Below are 15,846 nucleotides of genomic sequence, written 5' to 3'. Positions count from 1 at the left end.
TTTCCTTTCCTTTCCTTTCCTTTCCTTTCCTTTCCTTTCCTTTCCTTTCCTTTCCTTTCCTTTCTTTTTTGAGACAGGATCTCACCATACAGTTCAGGCTCTTCTTGAGCTCACCTTGTTGCCCAGGCTGGTCTTGAACTTATAAAGATCTTTCTAGCTCAGCCTCTTTTACAATAGAATTTAAACATTATTTTTGATACAGGAACTATAATGCATAAGACTTACACTGAAAGCTTCTCTTATATGGAGTCCACCAAAATATATACATACTTCAAAAAAAGAAGTACTTGTATAAGTACTTTACTACTGCATTTATTGAGACAGCATGAGATTAATACGAGTTACCTTTGGCCCCTGCAATTCCAGGCGATCAGAGTGATGACCATTAATTTACGGACATTTATTAGCACGGCGAACTGCTGCTTGGCTGACCGGGTCACGGAGAGGGCAGCACAGGCATTTTCTCTTTCTTCCCCGAGCGCTGGCAGTGCAGTGGTTTTCTGTGATGTAGGCCAGCATCTGGGGTCCCTCATGTGCGTAAAACAGCATGTGCTGAAAATAAAAAAAAATACTGTGTTTCTTTTCCTGAATTGTGAATACTTCCTTTTGTTCAGACTCTGCATATAGGTAAGCTTCCTTATTGATACATTTTTTTCTGTATCTTCTGGCAATATTCAAGCAGAAAAAAAAAATCCCTTTAAGAATCAGTACTTGCTTTCTTTCCTTTTGTAAGCAGGGTTTCACATGCAGTTCAGTCTGGCCTTGAAGCTCACGATAGGTAGGCTGGCCTTGCACTTGCTGTCATCTTCCTGCTTTAGGCTTCCAAGTGCTGGGATTACAGGCATGAGCCACAACACCTGCCCTACTCATCAGGTTTTGAAAAAGTTATAACTTCTTGTAAATGTAATATAATCATCAATTTTTAAATGTCAGCTGATAACAATTTATCTTTATTAAAATACTTATATTTTTTATCCAAATTTATCACTACATAAAAAATCTAGAATACTAAAAATACTAAGTGCTGAAGTTCAGTTTCATGCCTTTTACTTGATAGATTATTTTAGAAATTTATATTACATTCAATGCTGTTTAGGTGTAACCATCAACTAGGTGTTGCTACAAACATTTTAATTCCAGAATATTATCACAATTCTCATATTCAGTGAAGATATTGTTTCATAGTTACTTTAGTAAAATTTATTTATGGCCAAGGAAATAGTGTTTTGGAAGTCTTATAAATTATAAAATAGATTTTATATGGAATAGTATTTTAATATAATAAAATTGGTGATATAGAACTTGTAAATGAAAATATGCCTATGATTTTTTTTTTTTTTTTTTTTTTTTTTTTGTGGAACCAGGAATTGAACTCAGGCTCTTGCACTTGCCAGGGAGGCGCTTAATCCACTGAGCCATCTCCCCGGCCACCTATGATTTTTTGCAAGTAGTAATAAACTCAAATTTTGGTAGAGTGACTGAAACGCATTTCAAGGATCAAAGGATTGTAGCACTCCACATAATTCGACAGGTCACCTTTTCATTTATTGTGAAATATGATGTTATTACATCTTAGAGGTACTTTAGATGTTCATATTATGTAGAGCATGACCTAATATTTATAGAACTGGTGAGCATCTCAAGTAAATTCTTTAGGGTATAGATTAGAGTGTTGATCTACTCAAACTAGCAGTATGTTTACAAAGTAAATCTCTTCAATACTATCTCACATTTATCTATGAAAGACCTGAATCATTTAATTATTTGTTATCTGAACAGTCAACACACAAAGTTTTGAATATTTCTTCTTTATATGTAAAACATCTTTTTCTGGGTTTCCATGAAATATATATTTTACAAAATTCTCCTGCCGATGGTTTTTGAACTATCAAGAAAGGGTGATTATGTGATTAGAAAAATGGTTAAAATAGTTCCTTTTGAGACTTTTATTGATAGGTAAACAGAAATCAAGACATAATTCAAAATATGCTACTTAAAGCTTACTTTCCTAAGAAAATAATTAAAATCTTTATTTTTTTTAATTCACTTTTTGGGGCTTTTTAGGGAAGGGTCTATAGGGTGTTCAGTCTCACTACTAGGTCAGACTCGTAGTGATTCACCTGTTTACAGCTTCCCAAGAGCTGGGATTACAGACACTCACCACCACAACCAGGCTCAATTGCCCTCTCAGCACACTCTGGGGGCAGGGCTGGCATGGCAGGCCTAGGGATGAAACCTCTGGCCTCTGTGCCTACTTGCAGGCACTTTAATCTGCTGAGCTACTTGGCCAGCCCTAAAGTTCTTTATTATTAACAGTCAAATTCTCCTTTTCCCAATTCAGAAAACTGAACAAAAATTTAACAATTTTGGCAATGTGCCTGTGGGTTACTAGTCCAGATATGTTGTTGGCTACAAAATGTTATAGAAGGCCTGAATGAGTATTGCTTGGGTTAATATGTTACAATATTTTTACCTTGCAGTTTAACTCCTAAAACACTACTAAAATTATAAATCTGTGAAAATAGTTTATGATACAATTTCAACAAATGTTATAGAAGTAAATGTGTTACTAAAATGTGATATATTTCCTAGACATATTACTTTTACAAATAGAAAGTATTATCTAATTATATCCGATTAAATTTCTCAGCATATTTTAAATAGGTCTGTGGAGAAAAACAATTGTTACTTTTGAAACTCACTAAAAGAACTCATATTCATTAAAAAGTAAGTAAAAAATATACTTTTACTAAGAATTATATATTTTATAGTAAGTGAGATAAAAACAAAAATGCTGAGATCATGCTCTGGTTTTTTCTGTATGCCTGCAAATGTTATTCCCATGAAGTACTGATTAAAAATTTAAATGTCAACTTTAGTCTTATGTGCCTGGTTCATTACTTATGTCATTCTACTTATAGAAGAATACTTCCAGGGAAGTTAGATGTATATATATATATATATATATATATATATATATATATAGACAGTAATAATTTCTTTTAAATTATCAAAATATCACTATAATTCCACTCATTGAAACATTAAAGTTAACAATTGTGTTTTAGTTGCAGAGAACTAAATAACACTTGGGTGAATTTGATTATTAAAAGATCTAACATGGACTATAAAAAAGCTTACTGAGCTGTTGTAGTTGCTGGAAAGAGCCCCTCTTCGGGGGCTTCAAAATGACAGCCTGTCTCAAGATTTGTCATGATATCAAAAAAAACCTCTCTTCCTACTGAGGTCAAACAGCCGTCAAGAGCTCCTTCAGCATTTCACTCAGAATCTTTCTTTTCTTTCCTAGTTAGACAGCGTAAGGGATATATGTATGATCTACCCCATCTGTCTCCCAACTAAATCAGCTTTAATTCAGGTTCCCAGAAAAGTAATGATTTGTCCAAATCCAAATCACATGTCAGTTTTAAGCCTGGAAAATGAAAGTTTCAATAGATTCAGAACATAAAAGAGGAAAACTACCAAAAGGGTAGGATTTAGAGGAAATGATACACATCTCCTCCTTTGTAAGGTAAGCTGGGCAATTTATAGGAAGAAAGAATCCTTTGGGTTTGACTATAAGTCTAGAGAGTATCTTGACATTTTCTTCAGGGAACAATGAGCTGATATTGAAAATTGGTACAGATTAAAAATGTAGGACAAAATAAAAAACAGAAAAGAAAAGTTAGAAAAAAGTTTTTTTCTCTAAAACTCAGCGGCTGCTGTTAGAGACAGCCAAGGCATCTGCTCCCTGCTTTGGCTACGCTTTGTTCTGCTGAGCCTTGCAGCAGGAGGCCGCCTTTCCAAGAGGTGCCTATTGCATAGATGATGCAGCAAAGAGGGACGCAGGTTAGAATGAAGTCAAGAAGAGAAGCGATTCAGTGAGCATGAGGAGAACTTGGCTATCTAAGCACTGTTATTTCTAAGGGAGCTGTGTGTCTCTCTAGGACTCTTGCACCCTGACAGTGTGGCATCTGTACTCTACTTTTAAAGAGCACTCCATCTTCTAGGTGTTCAGAAGTTTGTGAAGAAAACATAAAACTTGAACACTCCATAGACATTAGAGCTTTCAATAAATGTAAGAATCAAGTAAGAGAAATTAACTTTTTACTATAATTACTACATAATTTATATGTAATTTTAATTTATATAATTTTAATATTTTGCTTATTAAAATACCAGAAAGATTTTACAGATAAAACATTATTTCATACCTAATTAATCATATAAAACAACAGAGATATATTTGTCACCCATTTCATATTTATTAAATAGCTACTGAGCTACATTTAGAAGCTTGGTACATTCATAAAACACATGAAGCATACAATCTACAAGAATGCAAATTTTCAAGTTATTAAATATTAAAATATTAAATGCAAAGTATTGAAAATAGTAAACTAAAATCATGTAGACTTAAAAGTAATGAACAACCATTTCACATTTATAATCTCATTTAAAATTTCCTTATATACATTGGTCATACAATGAACACAATAAACATTCGCTATACCAATAAATGATATCTGGAAACTATGAGTTATAGAAGATTCGAATACAGTTGTGGTGATGTAAACCAATGTCTGAAAACATATGCAATGTACCAACCCACATAATAAATCAGTAGTATACAAAAATTACTGCTGTAAACTGTATGGCAAGATACAGGGAATAGAGTCCTGCAGTTTTCATAGCTCAAAGTCCAAAGAATGAAATCACTTAACAAAATTAAGTGAACGTCTGAGTCCCTAAATTACTACTGTAGACATCGAACAGATTAGAACTTGTGTCATGTGCAAACTGAACGAGTGTTGAAGTTTTGATGTTAAAGTGTTTTTGGTTTGTTCTCTCCATGCACTCCAGTGTGTGTATTGTGAGGCACTACTTGGACATTTGCCACTTCTGGACAACTGAAAATGGTTAGAATTTCTACTAACTAGCCTATTCTTTGTCTCCCTATTCCTTTATTCATATTATGAAAGCTATCGCCAAAATGTCCATGAAATCGGGTAGGTTTTTCTTTCTTTTTCTTTCTTCTTCAGGATTCCCATCTGTCCTGTGAAGTTCTCTGTTACATCCTTAGGTAATCTGGGAACCAACCTATTTCCTATAACAAAGACTGAGAATCAGTCACTATTATTATGCAGAACAGAACTGTAAGGTAAACCCCTTTTTATGAATTCCCCCAGGCCCTTTCTCACCATCATCACTGAGGTCACTTGTTCTGTGTCGAGTTTATTAAAATTCCCAGCCCAAGATGCCTTGATAGCCTGATATTTTAGAATTTTGCCCTTATTTACTTTGTCTGTTAAGTGCAGCCAAGATAGTTTTCTCCCATCCCTTTGGCAGTGATCCTGAATACTAACCTGTGAAAACTGCTTAGGAGGTAGAATACCTTGGAGAAATGGTACTCAACAATTCTTGTCAAAATGTGAATTTTGGTAAGTTGTAATGCTGGAGAAAAAGACTCCAGGAAGGCAAGTCTTTTTATGCTTTGTCCATTAATTAAAATAAATTATGGACTTTTATATTAAAAGCTTGAAAGCTTATGCACCCAAATCAAGTCCATGAAAATGAGTATTTATGAGTTAGAGACCATTAGAAGCAGTACTTGGAAATAGGAATGGCTAGTACTGAATTTTATACAGTGATTTTTCTCTCAAAATTGGCCATGATTTATATCTCATAATTTTAAATCTTCCCTATTATCATTCTTAAAAGTTATCAGAAAAAGAAAAAAGATGATAAAATGAATTTTGTCCAAATACTTGTCTTTAATAGCAGTCAAATTTATTATGCATATTTAGCTTCATGAACTCTAGGTTTCAGGTAAAATGTAATGGGGTTATTTATATTTATACAGTGATATTGTTATTGTTGATCTTAGTGAACTATTAGTAACTCAATAAAAAAATTCATGTTGGTGTTTACATAAAGATATGCAAGCGAAGAATTTAATGGTGTGTCACAAAATTGGAGCATATTGTCTTAAAGAAAAACTCACCTTAGGTGGCTATGTAATTTATTAACTCTTCAATAAGATTTTGAATTTCACACCATTAATTTCAATCCTGACCCAACCATATATCTCTATGCTTGTGACTTTGAATATATCATTTGTTCTCTCATTCGTTTTTACTCTATAAAGTGGATGACATGACAATATCTATGTCTCAGAGTGATAGGATTAAATCCAATATTTCATAGAATTTGACCTTTGTTATACTCATAAAGCATTAGAAATTATAAAGTATTAAAACAATTTTTTAATTACATCTCCAATTTAACTTTCCACCCCTAGTGTCATGCAGAGTACTGCTTCACTGACAGTTGTGACCTAACACATTTTGCAGGACAGGGTTGACAATTAGTTTCTATAGCTACTTTCTAGTCACGCTGTTTCTAGGAGACTCACTGTGCTAAGGTATCAGCTTTTGTGAGTCAGGCAAGATTAGAATTTTTATCTTACAACTGAATAGATAGAAAAGCTCCAACTGAGCTTAAGAGAAGGAAGGAAAATTGGAGTTAGTCAAACTGGGAAGTCGATTTAAAAAAAAAAAAAAAAGAACTATTTCTCTCAAGAATTGAAAGATAAAATGAAGATAAGAGTGTACTAAAAATAGGATATGGATCCATCCTAATTCCAGTGAGGACAAATCTCTACCTGGGTTCGGTTCTTTTCTCACTAAGTAAGCTGTACTGTAATGGCTATTTCTTATTTAAGTCCTTTTGTGCAAATAAGCAGAAATGCCGCCATTTCCTGTGTGCCTGACTGAAGCTCCCTGAGTAATGATCTTTTATTAGTCGAGTTCTGTGGAGTTCTTTGTTTTCCTTCCATTTGATCACAGATTTCTGCCTGGCTGGTTGACTTTTAAACATGTCTGAAATGACTTCCCTTTTTCCATTTTGGTGGCTCTTTGAACTGTGCTGTGTATCCCTAAGTCATGTTCCCTTGACTGTGAGCGGTTTTCTTGTTTGTGTACTGAGGACCCTAGACAAGCAGTCACACTCTCTTCCCATGTTGCTAAAAATATGAAATGAAAACATAAAATGAGTCTTGCCCAAGAAATCATGGCATTTAGTTTGAAATGCAAATAAATATCTTTATAGTTTTATTCTAATTCACCTTGATCAGCTTGATTCTAATTCAGTTTGATCAACAGTAACTCATTACAGCTTAATTATGTTATAAGAAGATTTATAGGATCTGAAGAGAAACCAAAGTATTATTTAATTGTATCATACTCCGTATTGTACACTTAGGAATTCAGCATTCTTGACTTCTATTCACCAGTTTGAAAAAAACCTACCCCTCTGACTTCTGTACTTCTGTGAATATTATGACCATAGTTACAGAGGACAAGATTAAACAGACATAAGGGACCGGGGAGATGGCTCAGTAGAATAAGCGCTTCCCTGGCAAGCACAAGGGCCTGAGTTCAATCCCTGGTTCGGAAAAAAAAAAAAAAAAAGAAAGAAATTAAACAGAGCTTTAAGAGTTGTCATGGCTTTTCACCAGTGAATTTTTATTTCAGAATTCAGATAAAGTTTTATTTTTGATATCCCTGTCTTGATTTACTTATGCAGAGCCAGTTTAGTGCAGGCTTTGCTGTCCTGTATCTGTACTGTTCAAGAATTTTATTGTCTTCTAATCAGTTATTTTTTTTTTAAATCATCAATCTTTCTCAAGTTGTGGCATCAGATCACTTTTTACTAAAACACTATTTAAATTTTGAGTTTTGTGTCAGTTTTTAAAGGCTTATCTGTCCAGTGTTTTAAGGGGTTCATTCATTCATTCATTCATTCATTCATTCATTCATTCATTCATTCATTCATTTGTTACAGGTTCTCACTGTGTCGTTCAAGCTGCCTTAAACTCACAGTGTAGCCCAGGCTTGCCTCAAACTTGCTGTCATTCTCTTTCTCAGCCTCTTAAGTCTCCTAACATGTATGTTAGCCAGGCGTGGTGGCATTCTCATGTAGTTGCAGCGCTCTGCAGACTGAGGCAAGAGGATCACTGTGAGGCTGAGACCAGCCGAGGCTACATAGCGAGTTCAACGTCAATCCGAATACAAGTGAGCCCGTCTCCATTCACTTCCTCAAAATCATAGTTTTTTGAAGATAACACTGAATAGATTGCTCATTGATTTGTTTTGTCCTTTATTAATGATTTATACCCCCCCTAGTAGTTTTTCATTTAAATGTATTCTATATTCAAGGTAAAATGAACCCATTTATAACTATGCAAATGTCTCAAGGCTATACTTTGGTATTAATGGAGTAAAGAAGATAGCGCTCCAAAACTTTTTTTAAATAAAATTAATACATAAATTAATTCAGATGCTTAGACTTCAAAGAATTTTTTTCCATGTGATCATTAGATTAGATTATTTAAATTTAACATTTAAAAATAGTAGATGTAAATTTATTTTAACATTCAAAATAGTATATGTAAATCACAGTTATATTTTTGAGGAAAAATTCAGTATTAATTTCATGCACAGCTAATAATTGTATTAGTAATTGCATTAAGTGAAGTAAAATAGAGAAATACATTAACATTTGAGACAAAAAGGGAGCTATTTAAGAACAATTCAAAATGGAAATTGTGCTGATGACCAGTCTTTGATTTATCACTTTTTAATATTCTCTCAGCATTCTATATTTATATTTCATTAGTTTTTGAAAGTAAAAAATTCTCAAAAAATGGCACAGCAACTTTTATCCTATGGATTCAAGCAACATATTGTTAAAAGATGTTACTAATCAGCATATCAATAAAAATGTGTTTTATTTCATAGTCAACTTGATGTAGGTATTTATAAGCATACCATATCTCGTGACTGAGAATATGCTTTTATCACCCTGGTTTGCCCTTTTACAGTAGAATGGGAGCCAGCTGGAGAGGGGCATGCCCTGTAGCGTGGGGGCGAGCCCCCAGCACAGGTCCTGTGGTGGCTGCTTGGTGCCATGAAAGCCCTACACGGTCCGCCCTCGTCTGTGAGAAGACCATTATCCAAAAATCACATGCCACGGAGCTTTCGCTTCTATTTAACTTTTACGTTAAAGAAAATACTTAGTGAAATAAAACATTTAGGATACATATACAACTACTTTCTCTTAATTCAGTGAGAAAAAAGATTAGTACTAATAGTGTTTGGGCAGGATATCATGTTTGCATCTTGTAGTATGAATAACTACTACAAAGACAACAGTATGCAATGTATTAATTATTATAACTGTCCTATAATCTGTTTTGAAACTGTCTCATTGCTATTTGTTCCTTAATAAAATTAATAAAAAATGAAACGAAAATACTGAATTTTGAATCTCTTAGGCAAAATGCAAGATTCTGTTAAAAATTGCCAAATGATTTTCACACTTTCAGTTGGATGAGTCTATTATTTAAGTTGCAATTGTAAATTATAAAAAAATTTCTACGTGTTGTTTTTTCAGATAACTGTCTTGGGGCTGGGGAGATAGCTTAGTGGTCTATGTGCCTGCCTGGCAAGTGTAAGGACCCAAGTTCGATTCCTGGTACCACATGCCCTACAGGTCCTGGAACCCCAGGTGCACTGAGCTGACCACACAAACTGGGCATGGTGACATATAACAGTAATTCCAGAGCCAGGGAGGCTGAGACAGGAGGACCACTATGAGTCTCAGCTGCATAGCAAGATACCGTACAAGTAAATAAATAAATAAATAAAGATGAAAAAAAATTGTCTCAGCAATTCAGTGCTCATATTCTACCTCAGCCAAATTTTCCTTGTTGCTCTGTTGGTGGGAGGTTGGTTTAGGTGTATGATTTGCTTGCAGATAGGTAATTAGTTATCTAATCCAAATTCATAAAAGAAATTAATATATCTTAAATATTTAACAAATGAAGTACTAGACACGCCATATTCTTTAATATAGTCTCTGTCATGCAACTATAAAAATCAAACTAGCTGATTATAATTTGCTATCATTTTCTTATGTACTGCTTGTTCTGTAGTGACTACTGAATTAGGCATTTTGTGTCTCGTCTTACTTAATAGAACTGTACTTCAAGGTCTGCATTAAAGCATACTCTGCAGGTTGATCAACTCAACTAATTTAATATGGCAAGCAAATGTGAAGTAGCACATTATATTATACACTTCTGCTGCTAAAATGTAATGAGACTTTTTAGAAGGATGAATATTACAGGTTATTTAGCCACTTTTCACAGAAGACTATTCTAATGAGAAAACAATTAAAATGAAACTTCTGGCCTACTACATTGCATGAATGCAGTGCCATATAATTACAGAAGTTTATGGCACTCTTCTGGAGATACATAGCAAAAAAGAAATAAACAAAAGTTGGCTCCTCTGTGCTAATCACCTATTCTAAGCCACTTACCTAAGAGTGTCCTATTAATCACTGGTCCTACATCAAAGTACTTACTTTTCATTGTACCTATGTTGAACTCTAATGTCAATGACTAAAACAATCATTTTCTATTCAACATATTAAGATGTACAATTAAAGGTACTGGCTGATCAATAGATATTTTATCAAGTGTTTGGATATTAATAAATCAGGTATTAGCTAAATAAGCATCTCAGTAAAAGAATATGTTACCACATGTTATCCTCCTTTCTGTTTGTTAATTGCTAGCAAAGCACTCCCTGACTATCTAGGTGGTCCCTGGGAACATGACCTTGGGAGCTATATATAGTCCCTACCTCCTACCTCCCTGGCACTCTCTGCTCTGCCTCATGGACACAAAGTTCCTTTACTTTACCATGCCCTTGCACCATGAGGTATCTTCCTTGGAACCACCCAACCCTAGACTGAAATTTTGTACTAAATTTAACTACCCCTTCTTTAAATTGTGGTTGCTAAGTATTGGGTCCAGGGGCTAGAATGGTGATAAATGGATCACATAATAGTAAAATGATTTTCCTGAAAGGGGTTTTCTCATTGACTTTTTTATATTATATGATTGGTGAATTTTCCTCACAAGAAAAATCATTCTGAGATGCCTTGAGCCATAGCTTAACAAAAAGGTTTGGGCAACAAGTGTCCTAATTTTTAAGCGCAATCCAAGAAGAAGTGATGAAGGTATCCAGTAGAATATAAAAAGCATACAAGGGATGCTTGATGAAGTCAGCTCTTGTTTCTGCTGAATCGAGATCAGTACCCTACAACACTCCGAGAAGACTTAGACCACATGTGCCTCACTGCTTTGCCGAGGAAGGAAGGGGAAACCTTTCTTCATCAACTTTCATATTACACTTATCTAAGACTACATCTCAGATATTTAATTGCTCCTACTTCCAGTTTGCCTGAGTGAGTGCTAATTAAGTTTGTGCAGGTGACCTGCAGTTTTGTGTTACATGAGCCATGAAAGCAAAATTAGATAGACAGGTGCTGACATCCAGAGCAAAGGTGGGTTGCCCTCAGATGTTGCCTGTGCGGAGCGGGTTCAAATTAGTACCAAAATGACAGTAAGAGTAAGAGGAGATGGATAAAATTTGAAGTGAAATAAAAGCAAAGACAAGTTTTACTCTTTCTCTAAATTTATTTTGTTACTACGTTTGCAGTTCAAAGCAATTGCATTCACTACAGGAGGTTGGTACACAGGCACGACTCTTTGATCTATATTTTTATCCCTTGCCCCTCTCTCCATTTATTTGTCCTCTTCCTTTTGGTGAAAGATCTTTCTCCCTGTTTTTTTAATCTATCTTTGACTGTGTTCTTTAATTTATTTATATTTGAGTTTCTCATTTAAGACTTGTATTTTTTCTTAAATCTGTATGTCTTTGTTATTTCATCAACCATTATATTTTTGAGGTACATATGTTTACGCACAATTGTCTCCAGTTTATTCTTCTTTAGGGCAGAGAAGTGTCCTACTATGTACAAATAACATGTTTTCTTTCTTCATCTGTGTGAGGACTCCTACATGTCTGCCAAGATTTAGCTCTTAGGACTGCACATGGCTATGCCCATACCACTGTCCCACTACGTCTTTAATTCTTTCAGGGAGATACCCAGGAAGGAAACACTTGGGTTGAATGTAAATTCCAGTTCTGTTTTCTTTTTCAAGAATCTCATATCATGCAGATCTACTTATTTAGTTATTTCAATATTGTGCTTGTTAGGCTGGAGTGTCAAAACCAGTCTTGAGAGGTGCCCTGCAACTGGCGGAGCGCACTTCATGGCCTGTCTGTGGGGTTATGGAGACACAGAAACGAGGTTTCTATCAACCCCCGACCTCTACTCCTCTGGTGGGCTTCTCCTGCTTTACTTTCCAGCCATAATGAATTAAGCAGTTTTACCTGGCCAGGCCCTTCCTCCATGTTGACTGGAGCCAACTGGACATGGACTGAAGCACAGGTAATGTAAGCTTCACTTTGGTTTGTGGTTATTGGACTTTGGGTCTCAGAATGAGAGATCAGACAAACATAGTCATTAAACTTTTTATTTTTCACAAAGTCTGAGTCTAGAAGTTGTCTACCTCAATCTCCATAAAAATGTAACTTAGGTATGGAGAAGGTTAATGGGACAAGTAACAAATTCCTGTTATCCTGTAGCTTTGTCTGAGACCACAACTGAGAACAGCAACACCCATCAAATCAGTCATTTCAGGCTCTCATTGTCCGCAGACAGTCCCATCAAAGACTCAGGTTGTTGCTCTGGTTGGATGACACAGAACTTCACCTACCACATGGCAGAGATGTTTGCTTTTTGTCTGAGTCAGGCCTCATTGCAGTAACTCTTGACATTGCCTGCCACAAATGCACCAATAATTGCCCTAGTGAATCTCTTTTATTTATAACATACTATAAGCTTTTTCCTATGTAGACCTACTTTTAGGAAGTCGCTGAAATCAGGGTTCCCTCCTATTTTTTTTTTTATCAGTATAGTAGTTCCTGTTTACCTGCTAGCCTAGGATGGAACACAAAGGACAAGAAAGTGAGTTTCTTACATGTTGGTGGAGCCCTAAATGAGGAGCCAGAGGGAAAATTGTTTCATGTGAGACAGTGCCACATTGATGGCACAGTGTTAATGTCAGCTGCAGTGAAAGCCATGAGGACAAATTCACACAAGGAATCCCACACTTCTAGTTACATGGGCAACCTCCATTCCTGCCAGTGCAGCTCCTCTACGTGTAGCCTGCATCATTCCCACCAAGGACAGCAAAGGAGAAAGGATTGACTGGCATCTATTTGGCACACCATTCTTTCTACCTTGTCTTTCAGCATTTCAAGTTTGGATGTTTTCTGATGGATATTAATGTATACAGCTTTTTGATCATTCCAGCGTGGTTCATTCAGAACTTCAAATTTAGTCTTCAAACGTTACTAATATTAGGAGGCTCAGCTGCTCTAGGATGTGTGCATACGTGTGCAACTCAAATCCTCTTTCCTTTTATGATACCAACAACCAATTGTCTCCTTAAATTTTAGCCCCCTGGGCAGTTGTAATACAATAGTAACATACTTGCTATTAGCCTCAGCAATGTATTGTACTATCTTTTCTTTTATATCATTTGTACATTTCCTTCGATGAAAACATCAAAGGATTTTCTTTTGATAAAAACATACTAGTATATTTCTCTTGACACGAACATATGAGTATGAAGAGAAAGAGTTACTTGTTTAATGGGAATATTGGACAAGGACTCAGTGATAATTTTCATACAATTTGCTTGTGCTTTTTGGAACTGATTCTGCCTGATTCAATTGCCATTTTCCTTATATGGGAGGTGACTGTAACTGTTCGAAGACCTGATGACCCAAACACCTGATCAGGAAATAGTCACGCTCAGCAGCCCGTGGTAGAAAGGTCTGGTTACAGAGTCGCTTGCTGTCTCCTGGTTTACTCCCATGGGTCATTGCGCAGTATGCTAGGGACTTCGCTTTCGAATCCCATCCAGTGCTTCAGAAGGCATCATCAAGGCTAAAACACTCGGTGTCCAAATATTCTCTTACAGAGGGCTTCATGGGACATCACACAGCACACTGACCCGCTGGAACCCCAGTCCCACCACTGGGGCACTCACTTGTAAGTGCTGTTGCAGAAGATCACCTTACTCTAGATCTGACCCCGAAATCTCCATCGCTCTGGGTCATACCAAAAATGCTTTAACTAGTGTTTTGGTTTTGTGGTATGATGGTTCCTATTTAAAACATTCAACATATTGGAATACACGTGCCGTGAGGAATAGTATCTCTACATTCATTGAGGTTTCGATCTTAATGCTTGCCGCAGTGTCTCTAGGGTGCCATACCGATTCTGGTTTTTATCTTGGATAGGTAAGAAGCTTCCACAATGACAAGGAGTGTACAGATCAAGGTATCAGTTAAAAGATTACGGGCAGGTCCTCAGTAGACTTGGTTCAGGTTTGCACCAGGGAGGGAAAGTAGTGCACGGTGGGGCCACAGACACCCATCAGACCAAGAAAGATATATGTGAATTAAATAGAATTGTGTTTTTCAGTGTGGCTTTCCTAGGCAAGTTCTCTAGTAAGTGACAGCGAAGTATGCTGGATTTTCTCATATTAATATGTGTTCCTGCCACTCATTTGAAAGTTTTCTCAATGTGTTAGTGTTTTCATGGCTTAAAATACATTAATCTGATAAAGCACTGCAGAACCCTTTGGGTATGAATCATTTGTGGTGCTGTGTGCAGTTCTTTTTAGAGTAATGATTTTTTCTTCTCTACCACAGTACCTGACACTGGGCCATGTTTAAACTCTTAATTTTTATTGTGCATAAATTAAGATATTATTTTGTTATTTAACACTTTTATGATTGTTTGCAAACCTTATTTTGCAGAATCTGTAATCTATAAATAATACATTGAGGAATCCTATATCAATTATCTTGTTGGTTTCAGGTGTAGGCCTACTTATTTTTATATCATATTTATAACAGATCATATTAAGTCTGACTGATTATAAGATCTACCATATGCTGAATGAATTTATATAGATTTTTATGGATAAGAAATCAAAATTAATTATTAAAATAAACTTTTTGTTATTTTTATTTTTAAGGCTTTACATGCTGGCCAATAGAATAAACTTACTGAAAGAAAGAAATTACATTTATCATTTAACACATGTAAACTACAAAAGTGTAAAATAAACTGAACATGAAGTTTTTCTTAACTAATATCCACTTGATTCTTTATAATCCAACTATCAAACTATTTCCTATAACTTGAAACTTTTGTTCTTCTCAAATCAGATATCCATAATCCAAGTAGTCCATACAATCCACATGTCAGCTTTTCTGAATATTAGGCTACATGAAAAAAAAGGAAAAAAATATTCAAGCCATCTGCTATGGTCACACTCACCAGATGGGATTTATGTCTGTCATAAGTGCAAGCAACGCAAACACGCTGTATTTTTTATCCAACATTCTGAATATTGTTTTAGAATTCTCCACATTCACACACCACTTTTATAAAATAACAAAACTGATGCCTAAGGTAATAACACCAAAGATGTGCATCCACTTAAAAACTAACCTTGCTTCAAATTAATTATAAGATAAACATGTATTGATATTCTCTCACTCTGGGGCAACTCACAAACTGTAGTCACAGAAACATAAATAAATAACAGGTATAGAGGAGTACACCAGACACAGTTAAATGCCTGTAGCACTGAAAATAACACTATGCCACATCCTTGCTGGATGTAGGATGTAATTATTGTACCAAATATCCTGTGGCAAACACTGGTTTCAACACTGATTTACCAACTTAAAAATTTCCAAATGAGACCAGGTGTGTTGGCACACACCTGTAATCCCAGTACTTGGCATGCTAAGGCAGGAGGATCTGCTGTGAGTTCAAGACTAG

The sequence above is a fragment of the Octodon degus genome, unplaced genomic scaffold (genome assembly GCF_000260255.1).
Source record: "Octodon degus isolate 3935 unplaced genomic scaffold, OctDeg1.0 scaffold00013, whole genome shotgun sequence".
Lineage (NCBI taxonomy): Eukaryota > Metazoa > Chordata > Mammalia > Rodentia > Octodontidae > Octodon > Octodon degus.
This window is presented reverse-complemented; position numbering follows the sequence as displayed.